This window comes from Gobio gobio (assembly GCF_949357685.1).
Source record: "Gobio gobio genome assembly, chromosome: 14".
In the NCBI taxonomy this organism is placed as follows: Eukaryota; Metazoa; Chordata; class Actinopteri; order Cypriniformes; family Gobionidae; genus Gobio; species Gobio gobio.
The window spans coordinates 21,984,233-22,007,634 of NC_137107.1; the positions used below are offsets into that span (position 1 = coordinate 21,984,233).

Consider the following 23,402-nt stretch of genomic DNA (forward strand, 5'->3'; position numbering starts at 1 on the left):
AGTGATTGAGGGTTTAGGGGGCGATATCGAATTCAGTCAAGAATAGTACAACGGCGAGCGCGTCGAGTATAAACACCTCCCCAACCAAACAAGGCGTGCGCGCTGTCAGCGGAGGCTCGCGCTGCGGAGCCAGACGAAAGTATAAACAAGACAGTCTTGCATAATTTGCAGACGACATTGGTCTGACTACGGTCAGACTTATAAAATCCAAAAAACTGCCATACTGGCGAGCTGACTTGTTTTCCTGTTTTATCAACAATTTCCTCGCTCACTGCGGCACTCATTTTCCACTTATCACTCCACACCGGTTCTGTTACTGAAGAATGAATCCAACACGAGACAACGATATGGCAACAAAACTTGATACAGTTACTTGATTGGCTGTTAGCCTGTCACTCCCTACGTTGCTTGGTTACCAGAGAGCGAGTGCCTTTGTTCATGCAACCAAACTTGCTTCGCAACATCTGGTTTCTTCCGACTAAGAAAACAAAAATGATCGATAGTTTTATCAAACACATTTTTTATTGATATCGATTACGTCTATTGCGATACATATCGTTATCGTTATATTGCCCAGCCCTACCTCCGAAGGCAGCATTTTCCAGGTTTCGGACGCAGCCGTAGTCTTACAACCATAAACAACATATTACAATATAAACGCCGTAAAGTAAACATAATTGATCAGCATTAGTTCATAAGCAATCGCTTGGCATAAATGTGCACTTTTCATTGATTGCAAACTGCTGAAGCTTTCAGGCTTTGAAGCGCGAAGCGCTCACATTTATTTAATGAAATCATAGTCATTTGAAGTTTAATAATCACACTAGGCAGTATGGAGATTTATGTTTATCCATCCCCAAAATATAAGATGCCTTAAAATTATCATTAAAGGGTTAGTTCACCCAAAAATGAAAATTACTTAAAAATTACTTAACCTGAAGTCGTTCTACACCTGTAAGACCTTTGTTCATCTTCGGAACACAAATTAAGATATTTGAAATTGAAATCCGATGGCTCAGAAAGGCCTCCATTGGCAGCAATGAAATTTACACTCACAAGACCCATAAAAGGTACTAAACACGTCGTTACAAAGTCCTTCTCACTACAGTGGTTCAATAATTTTATGAAGCGATGAGAATAGTTTGTGTGTGAAAAAAAATCTAAATAACGACTTTATTCAACAAGTTTCTGTCTTCCGCCTAGGCCTTTGACGTGAACTCACGAAGCATTCGCGAGAATATGCCAGTTTGTGGCTGTGTTGCAGCCGCTTCCATCTCTTGTAGTTCACTTTCTGTATATTCAGGTTCGAATAAGTACGGTTGGGCCAAAAAATGCAAGTCCTCCTCTTCGTCAAAATCTGCTGACATATTTACGAATGATATTTACATATTTAAGAATGCCATTGGATTTCAACCAAAAATATCTTAATTTGTGTTCCGAAGATGAACAAAGGTCTTATGGGTGTCGAACGACATGAGGGTGAGTAATTAATGACAGAATTTTCATTTTTGGGTGAACTAACCTTTTAATTCGTTTGTTATTCCATTTAAGGTATTGAAGACTTTTTATGATTTAAGAAAACTAATCCGCAGGGATTTTGTTTGAATTCACATACGTGCTCCAGAATACATTGTACAGATCGCACACATCTATTTTTAGTCAAAAATACGAGTGAAATGCTCACATTGTCGAGCCCTGCTATGATTAACAAGTCTTTCTACAGTATTAGGAGCACCAACTCAATTCAGATGTTGTTTTAGACCACACTGACTTTCATTCAAGGGACAAAACTGTTAAAAAATTCTTCAAAATATCTTGTTTTTTGTTCCACAGAAGTGGTAAGTCATACAGGTTTGGAACAACATGAGGATGAGTAAATAATGACAGATTTTTTGTTGTTGTTGGGTGAACTCAAACTACACTCCACAGTCCACACCATAAAAGATGTCAATTGAGTTCTGCAGTGATATATTTTTGTAAAACCCAATAGGATTTTTCCACTGGAATTTGGATTATTGCATGAAATAAGCTGTGAGACATTTTCTTTGAAAGTTAGAATAGCTTACAAGAGCACAATGTTCGGTGTGATGACGTATGTCCACAGTAAACTCTGTCGTCCCATTTAAGAAAATTTTAGGTCATGGAATAAAACATGAAAATATCTTGAGCTTGTGTTAACCACAGACCTTGAACCCCATTAAAAGAAAAACATTGACTTCGGGTCGATGAAGCCGCAAGTGCTAAAATGCTAGTTTCCAGGTTTTGGCCTTCAAAAACACATCATCCCTGCAGGACTCTATTAGGCATGGGAGAAAGTTTCTGGCTATTTAGGAGAGTATTAACACACTATCGTCAGAAGTAAATGCTATGCATAAGACAACAACGTGACCATCTAAGGACTTTGTAAATTCGGTTTACTCCGTGTTCTGTCCTTTGACAGACATACCGCTGGTGCAAGCACATTACAAGAAACAGCAAGGCCACACAACAACGTTCCAACTGGTAAAGCAATAAACCCTGACCGGCTGCCTTCTTACCTCTGGTTGACAGTGTGGTCCTCCCAGAATCTCATCAAAAGTGGCTCTGCTCGCCTGAGCTCGGGATCTGCAGGTGAGTCTTCCGAGACACTGCAGGCATTCCTGTGAAACAAATCAGAGTGCATCGATTAACAAAAGCAATAACAGGAGCAAGCAGGGGAGAATATAAGGGACATGCTGGTGGGCGTCAGACAGAATTACCACAAGGTTTTACGTGGAAAAACAGGCCTTGCTTAGATTGATTCAATTAAATGAGCTGGACAGATTTAAAGTGTATTTAATGGGGTGTAACGGTAGACAAAAATTAAGGTTCGGTATTAGGGTTGGGCGATGTCCCCTAAATTGGCAGTTGACGATGTTTACAGTAAAACATCGTGATGGTCGATGATATCGTCGTTTTGGGGGGGGGGGTAATTATGTAAATAGGTAGATAATATACTATATCTATTTACATAAATACTATTTTCTACTTAACTATAATTTCGTTATTTTTACTAACCCAAATAATGAATCATCAGCTATAGGTTGCACGTGAGGGGAAAAAAATAGGTTCCTTCCACTAAGAGTTGAGCTCTTTTTTAAAAAAAATTATATCTCTTTACATAAATACTATTTTCTACTCTTAAAAAATAATTTCGTTATTTTACTAACCCAGTGTTTTGTATGTGAATGCTGTTGCAACTTGCACGTGAATATTACTACAGGAGTGAAGCACAAAGCTTTTAGCCTAGAAAGGAAATAATGGTCAGATAGCACTTTTTCATTCTGCTTTGCAATCTGGATCTGGTCACTCGATTTTCCGTGAATTTTAACAATAGGCCCAGTCCATTTTATCCCAATGGACATGGACATCTCGTTTCTTTTCCTAAATCTTCACTCACGTCGGCATTTTCGCAGGGGATTATAATCGTTTCTTCCTTTCGTTTGCTTATAATTAAGTCTATTAACTATTCACATCCTTTACTGCGGTAAAGTATAAAAAACACTGAAGGACGAATACCTTTTTACTTCAAATTGTATTTAACACAGTTTGTTCTTGTTATTAAACTTGGTTAGGCGCGTCAAGAATAGCGGTCTATTTGAATAGCGCATTTCACACACACGCCGCGGTGATTTTAGTTTCGTTTTCTCTGGCAGTGAATAATCAAACATTGCCTAAATGTCTTGCCCTTGTGGAAGATAAAATCCGCTCTTCAGAACTTTTACAACAAGTGTTGCCTTGCAACATCAGGAGAAAACTTGAAGATATTCGAGAAGGTGTCTATCCAGCTCTATCCAGCAGGGAAATAGTATGAATAAAATATTTTTCTAACTAATATTTAATTTTCTTATATTCTTGAGGTAACGATTATTTACTGAAAATCGTTTAAATGTTTTATAGGCTGTGTTGTTTCACTGACGGAAGTGCTAAAATAAACACGCATGCATATGGATGTTTCAGCCTCAAATGATTTCAAAATGTAGGCTATGCATATATCTGGCATAGACTACAGTATTTAAAATAGCATAGGCTATATGCATTAGTTACATTCTCAATTTAATTTACAGAGTAATTCCTGCTAAGTTTTTAGTTTAACTAATACTATAGAAGAGATTAGTGTGTGTCGCACTCGCAACGGGGGCGTGGCATCACGATGGTCGCGCTCCATCGTGATGTCGGTCTGCCATCACGATGGACGATGATATCGTCCATCGGCACAACCCTATTCGGTATGCACCTCGGTTTTGAAGGGATCAGTTTTTGGTACAGCGGGGGGGAATAACATGGCTTCTGTCCTTTTTTTAAATTAAGCAATGGTTTACTGAACAAACTACGCTTTTAAAACAAAAAAGTCAGTCAATAATGCTACTGCAACCGGCTGCAACACACTTTATGGTGCTTTTGTAAATGGGAAGAGATTTGAAGCGTTTCCACTTTTGGATACATGCATATTTTAGTCAGAATTATTGCACTCCCCTTCAATTGCGTGCCGTCTATTGACTTTCGAACACTTACAGATAAGAATACAACCATAAAATATAAGATAGGCTGAAGAAAACAAGTCTCAAAAGCATTAAACAGCACATGCATCTGACAGGAGGGAAAGCCGCTTTAAACTCTATGCTTGTGAGTGAGGTTGAAGCACTTAATATAAAGCATATCTCATGTTTAGGACCATCTTGGATTGTGTATTTCTGCCGCAGACAGCTCACTCTGCGTCCTCCATTAAATGTTTTTGCTACAAAGTATATCGATTTAAAGCATCTGTGTCATCCCAGGGTTAAAACTCTGAGTTTCAAATCATGTTCTGCATTAGGGCTGCGCAATATATCGAAATTATCGAAATATCGCAAATGTACATATCGCAATATGCATATCGCAAGGGCACGCAATATCTGAATGATTTTAATAGGCTACTTCTACATTGTGAAGAGTGTACGTTTTAGGTTGACGCATATAGCAGAGAATAGACTGAGCACACAACTGTTACTTATGTGACTTGCTTGACGTTAAAAAGAGTTATTAAATGCAATAAGTTGCGAAAAACAACTCCTTGCAGTCTCTTGCTGTCTGACACACACAACGAAACGTGCGCACAAGCCATTCTTTTTTTTCGTGTCTTGTTACACACTCAAACTGTCAAATACACACACAGTTATGTCAAAATGGCTGTCTTGATGAGTATTCACGTAAACACAGTCGATTATGCTTTAAGTGAAAGATATCAGTTGGGGAAAGAAATAGATTTTACACACTTAAAACAATATCGTATCGCCAATCGAATATCGCATTATTTAACAAGGATATCGCATTTTTCTTCAATATCGCACATCCCTATTCTGCATATTCAGTGGTTAAAACAACGCAGTATTCGCTCGGTACACATGCATGCCAAAACTAAAAGACCCATGCTGAAAATCTTTGGTATCAATATGAGTACTGTTACACATAAAATATAAAAAAAATTGGGGAAGAAAGAAATGTTAATCTTGAGTTTAGGGGTGGAATGATGTGTAATCAATTATGTTTATATTCCCCAATGACGGAAGCTCCTGGGCATTCTGAAAATCAGCCATTATTACAATGTCTGTCAATCGTTGTATATATATATAAAAAAAAAAAAACGTCACTTTTTTGGTGGACACCGCCTTGTTTGACAATGTCGCTATGGTTAGATAGTTTACGACCTGCAACCCCTTCAGCCGTGACTTATTCATGATACAGCACTAGCCTCGAGTACCTTATTGCTTTTATAAAACGGTTACCACCCAATAGAAATATTAAAGCCAAAAAATCTGTATCAATGCAACTTTCATGAGGTAAGATCACTAAAAGCCTTATCTTTTGTGATAAATAATATCATTAGATAAAAGTTCATACATAGATTAGTACAGCTGTTATTTATTGGTAAATTATTGGTTATTATGGTAAATTAACCAAAGGATTATTTGACTATTCAGAAAATAAACAATAGATTACCCAGGGAAAAAATATGTTTTACAATGAAAGTTAAATGATAACCAACATTATTCAAAATAACTTCTTAAAATGTTCCACAAAAGAAAGAAAGCCTTACAGGTTTGGAACAACATCGGGGTGATTAAAAGTTTTTTTTTTTTAATTTTGGGGAGAACTATCCCTTTAAATATCCATGCTACTCTATAAGAAGATGAACTAACTAACTAAATAACAGCAAGGGTGAGTCACTACTGTTCAATAGCTGGCTGAAGCGGCAGTGTGCAAACTGTGCATCAATAGATCATTTGGAGTATCTAAATCCAGTTACTGCCCCCAAAAGCAAGTCAGTGTGCTGCAAGATATATTATATGAATAATTCAAGCAGAATTTGCCCTGTTTTGATGCGCCATGGCTCCGGCAACCACAGGTCAATTTATCCGGTTCCTACCAGAGCAGCCAGGGAACTCGCGGCCTGCAAAAACTCTTTAAATTGAGCTTTCATGCATGAGCTACAGTACGTATTGCAGCCCCTGACAGGAGAAAACGAGAACAAGGAGCTCTCGCAAATGGAGTAAATTCCACATGAATATCAATGCTGAGATGTGCATTTTATCTCCAAAAAGATACATTATCTTAGCAAGGCCACATTACAGCAGAGGGAGGGGAAAAGTGCTGAATCCGAGCAGTTGGATTGAAGCCACTGAAGGATTGGCAATGACACTGTGGCAGCTCTGGATCACAGCCAACTGGTTCCTCCAAAAAAAAAAAAGTCATATCTTACAGTCTGTCATTCTGGCAAAGAGGCAAGAGAGAAACCAAAAGGTTTCCAGGCTTCCAGCTACGCTCCAAAAGGGTTAACGTAATGGCGATCTGTCCAAGCAGGGCGCAAGATATCCAGTAGAACGCCATAAATGCTGACGCACAAGTGCTCAAGCGAAGGGTATCGTTCTCTGCTCTAATGACTGCTCTCTAATCAAGAGCCTCGCATGGAGAGGACTTGAGTGGCGGATTACAATCAGAGGTGCATGAAATCAGCACCAGGTGCCGTCATCAGTCCTGAGGAGTGACGGACAGAAAGAATGGTTATTGCAGCTGTTCGGGGCCAAGACCCCTTATATATCCGGCTGGCAAGAGCCACTTTAAAAGAGCATCAAAACACAGTGTAGGTGAGCACAAGGAATGGAGCCAAAAATAACAACTTCACACTTCACTGGTGCCTGTCTGAACAGCTGAGGCCGTTCCTCACCGGCTCACACAACTGCTGCAAGCTCGCTTTCTGGACAAATGCAAATCCGCGGGTTATTAAGGGAGCTCACGAGTTCCTGAATCCTCACAGACTGAACAATAAACTTTATGAAGTATTATTGCAGGCAATATCACTAAAAATCATTCTAAATCCTCCTAGTTCAGAATAAGAAACTTTTTTTTTTTTTTTTTTTACAAATGAAAAGTGTATGCATATAACATTTTATATATTAATGTTTATATATTAACGAGACTAATAATAATGATTATATTCAATAAATACAAATATTTAACAAAATTAGAAATACTACTATTACAATAACATTTTAATTATTAAAAAATTAAAAAATAGAGTATTTAAGAATAAATATATCAATATAATAATAATACTAATAAAATAACATTTATATTTTACAGAAAACTTATTTTACAAAAATAACCTGCTGGGTTACCTGTTCATATGCAGACAGCCTATGACTAAAAATCATTAGAAAGGTCTAAAGATTTATTGTAAAAAATAAAATGAAAAATTAAGAAATTCTGTGCTTTTTATCTGTGATATAAATTTCTTAAAGTCTATGTATTTAATATGAAATATGAGCCTCTTATGCATCCACTGTGGGGGGAAACTGTACATTGGAGAAAAGCATATGGGTTGTCATATAAATTTATTTAGAGAGAAGTATTATTTTTCATATTTGTTACCCAAACTTTCATTCATACTGGAAGCCAGAGGGCGCTCTCGAGCAGAAACTCCACATTTGCCTTAGAGAAGTAATCATTAGCCCTAACGTGAAGCTAGCGATGTAGGATAAACTGAAGATAGAAACGCTTTGACTGATGAAACGACGACAATAAACACGACTGCATCAACATATGGTGTATTTGAGTTCTTCAAGCCTTCACTATTTTCATAATAATAAGATATGCAGTGCTGATTGAGTGCAGACTTCATCACTGTTTAGAATAATATAAAACAATGCATGTCTGCCTCATTCTGTCCAGAAAAATACAATGTTATTAAATGTAGACGTATTTTGCGGGGAGGTAATTGCATTTATCACGGGATTTGTAGTTTTATCACCGAGTACGTGTACCAACACCCCCAGAAAGAACTACAACACACCGAACGAACGCTCTGAGGGCGGCGCAGCAAAGACTCTTGAGCGCCGCTTTGAGATCCGCTTTCGCGATTCGATACTTTTTTGCTACAGTGGAACGTTATTACGTTAATAACTTTCTGCAGCCAGCATTTCTGGAAATGAACGAGGATAACACTTTTTTTAAGACCTAACTAAATTAAATTTAAGACCTCGGGTGAAAATCTGGCCGGTTTTAAGACGTTTTAAGGCCTTAAATTAAAAAAATGTAATTTTAGACATTTTAAGACTTTTTAAGACCCCGCGGGAACCCTGTTAGTAGCTAGTTTGGCATAACTATCATTATTAGGGAAAATAAATAAGAAATTGTTTTGTTCAAATGATACAAGTATTTAAAAAAAAGAGTCAGTCATGCAGTGTGACCATTGTGCAGATGCATGTAGGGGGGAAAAAAACAGGAAATATTACATTACCTTGACCCCAGACAGTCTCTTAAAATATCAAATAATTTAGCCTTTTTATGACAAGGCAAGGTAAGGTAAGTTGAGGTTGCAAAAATGCCCTGTGGTGTGCCTCTCCAAAAACATATTTATGAATTAATAACTATATTTAAAAAGATTAAAGATTTATGATCATGTATTCATTGAGGGAGTAAGGCAAAATGACAAATAACATTTTTCATAGACCTTAAATACTTTTGACTCCTGTATCATCTTAATCATTATTCTCTAGTTACTGATTCATAAATATTACTTTCTGGTTAAACCGATACTTTTTTAATGAAAATTGTATAAAAAGTTTGACATGAATGCAAGGATTACATTCCTAAGAACACGGATTTAAACGTTATCGTTTTATCATCTTTTCTATACATATTCATGCCATTGACCCAGCCAGCATAAAATTCCTCTCAAATTACTAAACTGAACATATCCCCATTTTCCAAATATGATTTGTTGTCATTTAGTTTAGACAGAACGGAGATTAGGACCGGCAGAGGAGTACAAAACTTTCTTAAACGGGCTGCACATTTAAGGTAAATTTATCAAATTCATGCCGTCGGCCTGTCATCTCTTTTCCTGTGCCTCTTGCCAAAACAGAAGTTGCTTTGCTCTTTATCACAGTTCATATCCCTGAAGCAAGAATATCACTACAGAACCACATACCACAATATAGCTATTTCCCCTGCTCCCCCGCGCGCACAAATGCCAAGCCAAGATGTTAGAGAAAAAGCATTCACTAAACAGCTGCTCAAAACTTTTGGGGTGTTTTTTGTTATCTAGAGCTCTTTCTTTACAATGACAACAGTGAAGTATTACCTTCTGCAAAAGGCATTTATGCTTTTCTGCTTCAGACAGAAAATCATTTAAAAACTGACAAAATGTCACAAACATTGTCCCTGGGCTATGACTTCAATATTCCATCAACAGCGCGGCAAGATTTCCATTACGCTTCATTATTCTGTGACCAAGGGACAGTTGACAGGAACTCCAGGCATTGAGTTTCTATACCATTCAATACTTTGCATTCAAAAGGTTTGTGTCATAGAAAGTGTTTGAGGCGAGTTTGAGTGTTTTTTAAAGAGTCTGAGGTATGCAGGCAGCCATACTGAATTTACCATGCAGAGAGGTTAGCCAACCCTATCATAAAAGAGTGATTTATACAGCAAAAACCTTCTTTACCTCTAAATTGGTGAAAAACTGTGACATAATAGACTAAGTGGAATATATTAAACTAAAACAAGATTAAAACAAAGGCTGCATCCAAAATAGCATACTTCCCTACTATATAGTAGGCAAAAAACAGTACGTGGCAATAGTACAAAATTCACATTACTAAAAAGAGCAGGCAAAAAGTACCCAGATCTACTTCTTCTGGAGAGATACTGAAGTGTGCATATGATGGACACTTTACTATCCCATTAGGCAACAGGAGAGGATTTATGAATGGCAGTGAAGCGACGCAACTGATGCGGGCAGGTCACATGGTAATGGCAAAATGGCAGATGTAGGATGGAACACATACTTTTTTAGCGGTTGCAAAGTAATTTTTCAAAATAAAGAACCTACTCAAGAGAGTATGTGTTTTTGAACGCAGCCCAAAACAAACTAAAAGCATAAAAAAGTCTAATATGTTCCCTTTAAAGATCCCATAAAATGAACAAGACGAGTATTTAAACATTTTTGGTCCATTTCCGAAAGAGAAAAACTAAACCTTTTTAATGTATAGAATATCTAATACAAGTTGATTTTGTTAATTTGTGTAGTAGTACACAAGCATATAGACACCTCAGTGTGAACAGACATGAGCCGATTTTCCGTTGGGCCAAACCATTCTCTTTGCTTAAAGGGGTCCTTGATTATAATTTCACTTTTTATTTGTACTTAGTTAGAGTGTAATGTTGCTGTTTGAGCATACACAACATCTGCAAAGTTACGGCGCTCAAAGTTCAATGCAAAGGGAGATATTTTCTTTTACAGAAATCGCTTTTTAAGGACTACAACAAAAGGCTGGTAGGGACTACAACAAGCTTCTTGGTGACATCACAAACCCTAACATTTACATAAACCCTGCCCCCTGGAAAATGCAACAAAAGGGGGTGAGGCCATGTTGGACTGCTTTAGAGAAGAGGATTGTTGTAGTAAAGCACATTTTGGCAGTCTGCTCAAGCTGTCGCATCGTCTTTTCACATTTATTGCACAACAGTATGTAACACAAACACACTCACCTAAAGGATTATTAGGAACACCTGTTCAATTTCTCATTAAAGCAATTATCTAATCAACCAATCACCTGGCAGTTGCTTCAATGCATTTAGGGGTGTGGTCCTGGTCAAGAAAATCTCCTGAACTCCAAACTGGGAAAGAAAGGTGATTTAAGCAATTTTGAGCGTGGTATGGTTGGTGGTGCCAGACGGGCCGGTCTGAGTATTTCACAATCTGCTCAGTTACTGGGATTTTCACGCACAACCATTTCTAGGGTTTACAAAGAATGGTGTGAAAAGGGAAAAACTTCCAGTATGCGGCAGTCCTGTGGGGGCGAAAATGCCTTGTTGATGCTAGAGGTCAGAGGAGAATGGGCCGACTGATTCAAGCTGATAGAAGAGCAACTTTGACTGAAATAACCACTCGTTACAACCAAGGTATGCAGTAAAGCATTTGTGAAGCCACAACACGCACAACCTTGAGGCGGATGGGCTCCAACAGCAGGACACCCCACTGGGTACCACTCATCTCCACTACAAATACGAAAAAGAGGCTACAATTTGCACGAGCTCACCAAAATTGGACCGTTGAAGACTGGAAAATTGTTGCCTGGTCTGATGGGTCTCGATTTCTGTTGAGACATTCAGATGGTAGAGTCAGAATTTGGCGTAAACAGAATGAGAACATGGATCCATCATGCCTTGTTACCACTGTGCAGGCTGGTGGTGGTGGTGTAATGGTGAGGAGGATGTTTTCTTGGCACACTTTAGGCCCCTTAGTGCCAATTGGGCATCGTTTAAATGCCACGGCCAACCTGAGCATTGTTTCTGACCATGTCCATCCCTTTATGACCACCATGTACCCATCCTCTGATGGCTACTTCCAGCAGGATAATGCACCATGTCACAAAGCTCAAATCATTTCAAAATGGTTTCTTGAACTATACCCGTTCTATCTTCATGCAGCATATATTCTCTGGCTCTGAAGGCATCTTACAACAGTTCCCACATGAGCGATTTATTGATTATCATGACATAATATGCTAATCAACGACTTTAAGATAGCTAACCCCATATCAGCTATATAAATTCATCAAATAACCATTTAGAAACGTCCTGTTGCATTCTACATGTTGTCACTTCTTCCTGAGTTTCTCCATCATTTTCCGACTACGGTTTGAACATAAAAGGCTAAACAGTTTCGGACATTTTCAGTTGTGTCTGCGTGAGGTAATCGGAGCTGTTAACACAAGCTCTTGAAGCTCCACCCTCTTCCTAAATGGGGGCCGGGAGCAGCAGCACATTTGCATTTAAAGGGACACACAAAAACAGCACATTTTTGCTCACCTTCAACAAAGTGACGTCTATGCTATAAAAAAATGAGCTGTGGGTATTTTGAGCTAAAACTTCACATACACACTCTGGGGACATCAGAGACCCCTGGGGACTCCTTTAACACTTCCATTCCGTGCCGATCCAGGCCAGCTGGTACGGATATGGTTTCATTTTCCACTGTGGGGCTGATAACAGAGCTCTTTGGAACGGACAAGTGACCAATTCTGAGTTGCGACGTCACTACGTAGACAACAGTGCTGAGAATTGTGGGCCGAGAACGGTTTGTAATCGTGCCGTGCTGTACAAGGCTCAAGTGAAAATACAATTGGAACCGTTCCTTTCCTTTCTTAGAACTGTTCAGTCTGACAGTGGAAAAGCGACTATGGACTAAAAGCCCCAAAACGTTGATGTGATGATGTATCTCTCACCCAGCAGCATGTGGTAATAACCGTTTCAAGTTCATTCCCAGCAGTGCGAACAGGCGGAATTAATACATTTTGTAAAAAGTACGTCTAGGGTCACTGCACAGAGCTGGTCCAATCATTCCCGGTGCAAGATACCCATCTTAGATATCAGTGAAGTAATGGTTTTCGTCCCCCAAATCCGGGGTGGAATGCACCTCACAGCTGTCTGGCTGGATCAGCAGCTGAAGAGGCTGACAGAGCAGGAGGAGCTGGAGCCTTGACAGCTCTGGATCCATGCGTCGCTGGCTTGGCCTTCTCCACAGCGGACCCTGGCACGACTCCAGGTCCTTTCCCAAACCCAGGTGGTGGCTTATGAGTGCACCGAGACAGCACCCTGCCTGAGCAAAGAAACCCACCCTCAGAAAACCTCTGCATTATGATATAAATTATGTTCCATCTACTCTTATTTCATTCAAGACCATCACAAGTCATACTTGCAACTTCGTCAAACTAATCTACGTTAGCCAGCAGGATAACGAAATTCACAACAATAAAATAAAAACATGTGCATGGTCAATGAAGGCAAGGTGTAGTTAAGTGTATACTGAAAGTGACTGTCTGATAACCCGTAATACACTCTCACACCGGATCTGGGCCATTGGGACATTCTTACTCATCACTCAAGTATTAATGTCCAGCAGTGTTGTGCAAGTTACTTCCAAACTGTAATACATTATAGATTACTCGTTACTTTTATTTAAAAGTAATTCTTTACCTTACAATGTTACATTACTCCTGTATTACTTTTGAGTTACGTTCACCAAAATAACTACAGAAGTAGAACTTAACATTGTAAAATGACAAAATGTAGGCTACTACAGAGCGTTTTACATCATGTAGAAGGCGATATGATGCAGCATAATGACTGTAAATGCTAACAATATAGCATTTAATTGGAAAAGTGAAGGCTCAAGACAATGCAAGAAAGGATGAATCACAAACTATCCAAATCTGTTAAAAAGTATGGTAGAGGTAAAGTGATTATCTAGCAATATCTGGGAATAGCTTGGGTCTATTCATATTAGACAGAACAGAACTGTATGTAAACTCTAATGCCATGACAAGATGCACATTAGTTCTTTTCTTATTGTTATCATTATTTTATTCTCTTTGAATTTAAGAGGTTCACAACACAAAACCGTCATGCACAAAGTGCAAGAGATGTTGTTTTTAAATTGCTGGTACTATTTTGCGACGTCGATGGTTGTTTCAGGTTTAGACAAAAGTTGTATTTGACTGCATTTGCGTTTGACTATTACGTTCTTCTTGTCTTTATCGCTGACAAACTCGAAGTAATGCGCATATCTTGCGAATATACAGTCGGCTTCTGTCATCTTCATCCATTGACCCTTGTTTATACTTTCGTTTGGCTCCTCAGCGCGAGCCTCTGCTGACTGCGCGCGCGCCTCGTCCGTTTGCGGAGGTGTTTATACTTGACGCGCTTGCCATTGTGCTATTCTTTCAAACGACAGAGCCTTTGAGCCTTCTTTAGCCGCTTTTCTACTGGCCAGCGCGTCTTTATTTACAAACTTGGACACCACATGTGGCTATTGACTGACCACGAACAGGTAATTAACTTACTTGCATTTTTCATTCGTTAATGTCTCGCGGTTTTTTTTTTTAGAATAACATTTTGGACTAAAAGTGTGCTGTAACGCAAGCGTTACTGAACATGTACCGAGTAAAATATTACTGAAAATTGATTAGTAATGCCTTACACTACTGCGTTACAGCAAAAAGTAATATGTTACTGCAATGCATTACTTTTGTAACGTGTTACTCCCAACACTGATGTTCAGTCATGATTCTGCACCAGGTATAATGTTTGAGCTGTTCCATAATGCGCATGGATTATAAGAGCCACTTAAAGAGATAGTTCACCACACAATAAAAAATTGTCATTTACTCACCCTCAAGTTGTTCCAAACCTGTATGAATTTCTTTCTTCTGTTGAACACAAAATATTTTAAAGAATGTTGGTAATCTAACAGTTGACGGTAGCCATTGACTTTCATAGTAGGAAAAAATACAATGGAAGTCAATGGCTTCCGTCAACTGTCTAGTTACCAACATTCTTCAAAATTTCTTCTTTTGTGTTCAACAGAAGAAAGAAACTCATTCAGGTTTGGAACAACTTGAGGGTGAGTAAATGACGACAGAAATTAAAAATGTTTGGGTGAACTATCCCTTTAAAATGATGGAATCAAATATTTCTCTAAATTACAATTATTAACAAAATTATAAACAAAAACAATAGTAAAAATGGCAAAAAAATAAAGAAAAGCAAGAAAAAGCCATTTAAATAAAAAAAAAAAAAAAATGTTTACATTGTACTATACACTTAAAATGCTTGCATTTAAAAAATATTTATACATGTCTTACTAGATTTGAAACTATTTACTTATTTTACTTTTTTTTTTTTAATTAAACATTCCAAGTCCTCTAGACTAAATATCCTTTAATAACATGTAATAACTTGCGATATACAGCAAATCTTCTGATTTCACGCAACAGCTTTGTGGGATGATAATCTCTCATTTGAGTATGTATTCAAATATGTCATGTGAAGACGCATTGTGCCAAGTGTGACACCGACAATGGCGAATTACATCGGTACTTGTGTGTCATGGAATGGCGATGATACCTTATATAATATTCACATTTTTGTTCTATTTCAAAGCAATCGTACAAATGTAGAAAATTTGGAATAAGTCGTATAAGACTTTTGAGAGGCACGTTACCTAATTTTTTCCTTTTATGTACCATGCATGAAAGCAAGTGGATTTTGAATTTCAATACGTTTAACACATCTGGAATGTTTTTCTGATTAGATTATTGTACAAAACCAAAGCCATTCTTTGTATTTATATCAAGAGATTGAATTACCACATGCAGATGAATTTAATTAGAGATCAAAGACAGAGAAACAAGCCAAGAAACAAACTGTGATTTTAATTTCCCCTACTTTGATTGTACAGTAGATATAGAGGGCATACACAGAAAATAATTTAATGATGCTGTTCACATTTATTTAAATAATTAATTTTGATTTAACACCTTTCTATCGGGTTTCTCATTCAAATACGATTACATGATGATTCCATTTCCCATTATGCTATGCACATTAAACGGGGATGGATAGGGAGAGTAAATGTTAAAATAAAATGTTATTTTAAGCAGTTTTAGCAAGACAAGAAAATGGGTGGACGTAATGTTCTATTATGTTGGTATTTATAATACCATTGTGGTGAAGTGTCGAGTGTGCGCTTGGTTTGAGGACCTGCTAACAAGAAGTCAAGTTGCTTTAAAGTCCCTGTAAAGTCAAAATTAAATATGTGTTCTGAGTTTGTCACACCACAGACACATGTGTTATTAACCACCCAGCCAAATTTGAATCATAAAAAAATCCGCCAAGTAAATAAAATAGCTTATCAAAATCTTAAAAAAATAAGGATTCTCTGCTCTCAAACGCTGGGGGCGTGTTTGCAGTCTGCGCTGAAACCACGTCCACTCACGGGAAAGCTGCCGTAAGCACACAAGACAACATTCACATAGTTCACGACGGCACCAGATGTCGGGCGGGATGGGAGGACGAAGGCCGGCGCGGAAGATAATCGGTTCGGCCCCATTCTGCGGCAGATTATCAGTGAATCCTAGTACCCAGTTGAAAGTTTGTAAACTAGCCAGTGTAAAGTCACTGCAGAGGCAGGTGTTGGTGGTGATCCTCAGCTCTCCATCAAGGTAGCTGTTCACAAAATTAATCCACCTCTTCTTGATATAATCGTTTTGGTTTTGTAAGCTGTTTTTTAAGTTGTAGGCTGCAGTAACTAACGGTACTGACAGTAACTCGCGATCGAGCGGGCGAACTGATGCGAATGTGCTCTAGTTATGATCTTGTTAGGGGAGGAGCCAGGCTCAGTGGCTCCAGTGCGTCATCAACAGTTATGATAGTGTTGGTGGAGGGGCCATATGCTCAGTGGCTCCAGTGGGTCATCGAGTCACCGTTTTAGCCCTGCCTAAAAAATCCTGAACACAGCAATGATGGGAAAAACTCCACAATTCAGTACTACACAGTTCACAGTGTTTGTAACGCATTTCAGCAATACATTTATAATGGGTTTACAAACAAATCTCAGAATTGCATACAGGGCTTTAATAAAAAAAAAAAACTAATAAAAAAAAAACACCTACTATGGGAATTTCATGGATGTAACAAGTACCATTCTCTGGTTGCCAACATATAACATGTAAAGAAAAGTTATATTTATATTTTTGGCTTGATTCAGTCATGTACTGTGGTTCCACATGATCAAAACATGTAGAATTAATTCAACTGAACCGAGCAGAAGACAATAAAAGACAAGCAGGACTCTCTGCTAGGTCCCACACATGAGAATCAAGGCTAAATATGCTCAATGATTATCATCCCCCAATAACAGCTTCTCAGTAGGAGGGTTTTGTGTAGGTAGGTACACATCTCTGGAGAGGAATTCAACTGAAGAACCACCTCCAGAATGCCATGAATAAAACCTCCCCAGACTAAAAGGGGTATGCGAATGCTTGCTTTTTTACTTCTTTCACAGATCGCCCCTCAATTTGGACTCTTTTTTTTTTATAAACCACAAAGGCTTTTCAGAGTCACAAGTCTTTTTTGCCAGAAGTACTTTGGCGAAAGCTTTCAAGAATCCCCCAATCATTGCTGGCATTCACAAACAGCAGGCACCTGACTAGTGGGTGGTGAAAAAAAATAAAGCTATAACAGTAAATGCTTGGCTTCGTTACGTTCCCCTCATGCATCCTAAATGGCGTGATGATAATAGCCCAAAAGATTTTAATCAATTGCTTACCAGACAGTAATGCATAGCTGCCCAGCGATGGCATGAACTTCAAACCACAGCTTCTCAAAGCATATTTGAAGAGCACAAGTTCCAGCAGGATTTCTGAGACATGCATATATGCATACATGCATACATAAATAAATATGCAGCACACATGCCTGTTTAACTTTGCACATGAGTATAGTCTAGAGATGCATGATACATCAATATCGCATCCGTTATCAGCTATTTTTTTCAGAGATTTGATTAAATTATCTATATCGGTTGATATTGGATATTTAATTGTCAATGTTCATTTCCTCTATTTTTACATTTAGATTACATTTGTAAATTATCTGGGTAATTTAACTGCCTTTCTAACCCACATCTCTTGAGTTTACTAAAAGGAATCCATTCAAAAGTGGATTTGTAAACAATTTCTGACCACGGCCAAGCACCGTACAGTAAAGGCCCTGATATACTCACAAGTTTTTCGTTCTTCGTTTAGGAATATGAAATACGTGAGCAGTGATACAGCGAACATCCGACACCGCCCACTGCTGAGAGCAACGTTGCGTTGAATATGTAAATATATGCTGCACGCTTTCCTCTCAATAACAAAATATACACACAACAAAATTAAGAAAACAGAAAGCATTTTTTAAAATAAAGAATAAGAAAAGCATCTGATCATAGCGACGTGGATATGTTTGCACGAGCTGTGCAAATTGGCACTCTTTGTCACGTTTATTTATATAGCACTTTAAACAATAGACTGCTTAAATCAAGCAGCTTTACCATATTAAAGGGCACCTATTATGCCAATTTTTACAAGATGTAATATAAGTCTCAGGTGTCCCCAGAATGTGTCTGAAGTTTCAGACCAAAATTCCTAACAGATCATTTAATATACCATTTTGAAAATGCCAATTTTTGGGTTTGAGAAAAATTAGCTGTTTTGTGTGAGTCTCCTTTAAATGCAAATGAGCTGCTGCTCCCCACCCCAGAGGGCGGAGTCTTCACAGTTCGTGAACACGCGAATGAAAACTTAAACATGATACATCTGTTTGGTTATGATCATCTCTATCGCGGACAAGCTCACGTGAAATTGCAGTTCTTCATCATCATGAAATATCATCTGCATGCGCTTTAAAGCCTTATCGCTCTCAACTTGAGCACACCCAGAGAGTTTAATGTCGGTGCGTCCGTGAGTATTAAACTACTAGACTAGTTATCTTTCATGTCTTATTGCGATTCAACTGTCAAATGCACACAAGGTTATGTCAGGAAAAAAAAACACAAAGTTCACATGAAAACAGTTGGTTGTCTGTGCACGTATTCAGCAAGTACAGAAATCCTGTGTGTATATTAGATCTGTGTACTAAAGTGAAAGTAGCGTAATATACAGTACCTACTGCTATATCTGCTGTTAATATGAATCAAACAACAAAATATAAACAGAAAATCACTCACTGCTCTTGAGTGAATAAACTTTAGTAACTTTAATAAGAACACATTTCTTACATGGCGGACATTGTACAGCTCTCTGAGGGCGGGGTCTTTGCTAATACAGCAGTGTCCATCAAAACTCATGGGCGGGGCCTGTAAAATGTGATGACACTTTGCCAGGAATCTGCAAATAGCTTATTCCGAGACAATGCTTATGATTTATGGGGATTTAAAATAAAAATTTTAGTGGGCGGATTTTTACCATTATAGGGTGGTTGTGTACACACACACTGCCAACACACATTTATGTTCACCATGTAAAAGTGCATAATAGGGAGGAAGTGCATTACAGGTGCCCTTTAAACAAGAAAAACAGTGTCAGTGTTTTGTTTCATCAGAAACTTCATTTTCTACTGTAAAGCAGCTCTCTAGTGTGTTCATATTGAAAGAACGTGGAGCCTCCGCGCACACCTACCTATTATGTAATCGCCATGGACCAATGGTTGTACAGGTGTTTACCAGCCGGAGCAAGCTTTTCCGGAAAGTTTGTTCGGGCAAGCTGGAATTCCCTAAACAAACTTCAAACGAAGCATCAGTTCGTTCTTCGATTTTGCTTGAAGTATATCAGGCCTTAACTGTAGCAATTCGCAGGAATGTGTGTGCCTGGATAAATCGACGTGTGACAACACCGGTAATACCGGTATCACCAACGGGGGCTTTTAAATTGCTAATTCTAAACCGAAAGTAAATGTGTACGGCCGCTCAGGCATTCATAACGGAGTGGAGCAAAGCGGGTGTTTTCATAATTTAAATGAACTGAAAACGCAGCAGTGGATACGCACCGTGAATCACAGTGCGGCTGTAAATGCATGTGCACTGTGCGGCCGTGAATGAATGACAGTGCGGCCGGCATTTTACTTTCGGTTTAGAATTACCGCCAATTCGGGGGAGAGTTGCTTGAATGGTGGGTTCATTAGCCTATTATTCTTAATGAAAAACACAACAACAAAACAGTACAATGCCACTCACTTAAATAGGCGCTTTTACATTTCGATTTGAAACCAAGATCATCTTGTCATTCAGCTCCTCACTCTCTTGATGAATGAAATCTGACTCCTGCTGCGTTTGTGCTGCGATTCTCGCTCGGCTCACACTGTTTTGAGCAGACACGTTCAGTTTTTATTTGTAGTGTCTGTTCTCTAATTTAACTAAATTATTTTATTACTATAAAAAAAACCTAAACAACGGTGGGACGATGCCACGGTGGGCAAGTGATGTAACCGGTGTTGCACCTGAACACCGGTAACACCGACTATCACAGCAAGCCTACTAGAAACTATTTACAAGAATAATATTGTCATCGCTCCACTACAGCAAATGGGAGCTCTTAAGAAAAAAAGAAAAAAAAGAAACGGAAGACAACAAACTCTTTTGAAATGGGCTGTTATTAAGTCAGCAACAAGTACGAAATTAAATATTTTAAAAGTTTGTATTGTACACATACAAATTAGAGCTTGCATGACTATGCATTTTACTAGTTGACCCATCATTTGTAGAGATAAAATGCAGGACAGAAAACCATTTAAACCATAGCAATGTTCCTATTATTAAATAGGATATTAAAATGTTAAACATGTGACTGCCTACGTGAGAAGCGCATTTCCAGGCTCGCTCCTCCAACGTGAATAAATCGTCATCTGAATGCTGTAGTTTTATCACTGAGGAGCAATGCAAATGTATTTTTACAGACATCCTCATGAGAAACAATTACTGCCCGAATAGGGTTATAGACCACTAAACGAGAACTCCAAGCTGCATTGAACAGCCTCCTTGATAAACTATCCTCCATTTCTATTAGCTAATGGCAGTGGCTCATGGAGGAATTATGGGAACTGGCCTGCTGATGACCGTAAACAGGTCATCTCGATTTGATCTTCCAAAGGAGTCTGTATTATCCACTCCGGCAATCTGGTTCATTAGGTGATCACCTCTGACCCATTGATTCAGCAAATAGCACAGAGAAAATATTTTATATTGATGTTACAGTCACGAATTTAATCTTATCCAAATCTTCTTCATATCAAACCCTGTAGTAGTCCTCATTTATATTAAACTAATCTTTCAATGGGGGGCAAAATGACTGATCCGTCTGCTTTCCCAGCACCATCTGTGCCCAGGACAGCGAGTGCTTGACAGAGTAAAAGATATTGTGAGAAATGCTGCTTGTCATCTTCGTGGGCTAACAGAGCCGTCTACAAAGAGACACACAGGCTTGTACCCTTCCTCTCGGCCTACATTTATCCTAACAAATACAGACAGCAGAGGAAAGGAAAAATTACCCACACAAGGATGATGCTACATATCGGATATGCCTCTGGGTGCCAGGCAGTAAAACTGGAACAACAAAGGAGAGCATGTAAAAAATTCAGATGGGGAAATGAAAGCAGTCCATATGTCAGCAATTCAGAAACACAAGTTGGTAAGAAAAAGGTTAGTGGTAAAAACGCACTTAGCTATTCTGAATAATTACATTTTTTAATGCGCAGATGAATTGGTGGTAGAGTGAATGGTATTGCGTTTGGACCAGGGGACTTAATTGAGTGCTAATCAATTTTTGAATATGCATAAACATGAGGTCTCATGAGATGCCACTAGTGATAATTATATAGAGCTAATGAAGAGATCAGAGGAAGAGACACAATGATGATCCAACCTCAGAGATCCCTTGAAGCAATATGAAGTTGAGGGCTTGAGAGCACAACTTCATCATTTAATGTTATATTACTGGTCAAAAGTTTGAAATAATTAAGATTTATTTTTAAACTTTGAAAGAAATGTCTCATGTTCACCAAGGCTGCATTGATTTGATCAAAAATACAGTAAAAACTGTAATATTGTGTAATTAACTAAATAATATTATTACAGTTTAAAATAACTGTTTTCTATTTCAATATATAAAAAAAAAAAATGTATTGCTTTGATGGCAAACCTGAAGTTTTAGCGGTCTTCATTCACATGATTCAGAAATTTTTTTTATTATTATCAATGTTATAAAAAGTTGACCGGTGGTATGGATGCTCCGATCAGGATTTTTGCAGGCGATACCGACTACAGATTTCGTGTCATCATGATGCCGATCATTCAAGCTTTATTTAAGTGATATGTAAGCTCTCCTTTGGCTGTCTCTTAACCCCTTACACCCTGAAGGCATTTTTAATGATCATACAAGACTTCAAGTAGCACACTTAGTAACTCCACAAAAACAAACAAGGTATCAAGTACAAGTTCTCGTTTGATAGAAATTCTAGATTCTGATAATGTTTGGAGGGTCTTATGTTACAACACTGCTGAGAAAACCCCAGAAAAATGATGCAATTTATTGATTTATTTTGTTGTTATTCATGCTTGACATGATGACCATAAAGCAAATGACAGGTCATAAAAACAAGTTTGATTTAGTTTTTGATGATCTTCCAGTGCTGTTTCAGCTGTGTGCTCCTATTCAATGGTACAGGGTAAATCAAGACCTGTAAATTGCCAGGTTTCCATCCACTTTTTGTTATCGACCAAGTGCATCTGCTTTAAAAAAAGATTGCGAAATTCGCTGTCTCCAGTTTCGATTCAATTGGCATTTTACCAATAAAATGGTGTGCGAAAGGACATCGTCACTAAAAAAAAACACATTGTCGCATCGCAAAAAAGTCGTTTCCATACATCATTTCACGTATATCGCAAGTATATCGTATCTTTGCATCTCATATATTAGTAAAATGCAAAGAGTAATAAGACCAGATTCCCCAGTTTACTGCTAACTATATTCACGAATAATAGGCCTATTCCTAAATTAGGAAATATTAAAGTGCCCCTAATATGGAATTTGAAAGGTTCCTATTTTGTTTTGAGAATCCCCAACAACAGGTTTACAGGCATGCAAGGTCAAAAAACACTTTCAATGTCTTATAATATGCATTTATTTTTTACCATTTGCTCAAAGACTCCCAAAGTATTCACTCAACGATTAATTTTTCCAAACCCCTCCTTTGCGTGACGCTAATATGCGGTGATTGGTCAGATGACCCAGTCAGTTGTGATTGATATACGCAGCGCATGTCGGAAATGGAACACCTATTATTACCATTACTTGGATTTTATACAGTGCATGAACAACCATGGCATCATTTTGCCCTTCCAAATCGAGCCAGAGTCCGACGAGGAAACGTCCAGAGTGAACCAGAAAGTCAATCGCAAACACAACTGGAGCAGGACCTTTCTCAATGGTAAGTGTCAATGTAGTTTATGGCACTTCAGGCCG

At 38.3% G+C, this 23,402-nt stretch overlaps 1 protein-coding gene across 2 annotated transcripts in view; it reads right to left on the reverse strand.

Annotated features, from left to right (window-relative positions):
- The window catches only part of ndst1b (N-deacetylase/N-sulfotransferase (heparan glucosaminyl) 1b), a 137,448-nt gene that overhangs the window by 77,947 nt on the left and 36,099 nt on the right, over positions 1-23,402 (reverse strand). For both annotated transcript variants that reach the window (XM_079835552.1, XM_079835553.1), the window contains exon 2: positions 2,538-2,639. The gene's annotated coding sequence lies outside the window, so the exon portion shown is untranslated. The remainder of the gene's footprint in view (positions 1-2,537; positions 2,640-23,402) is intronic.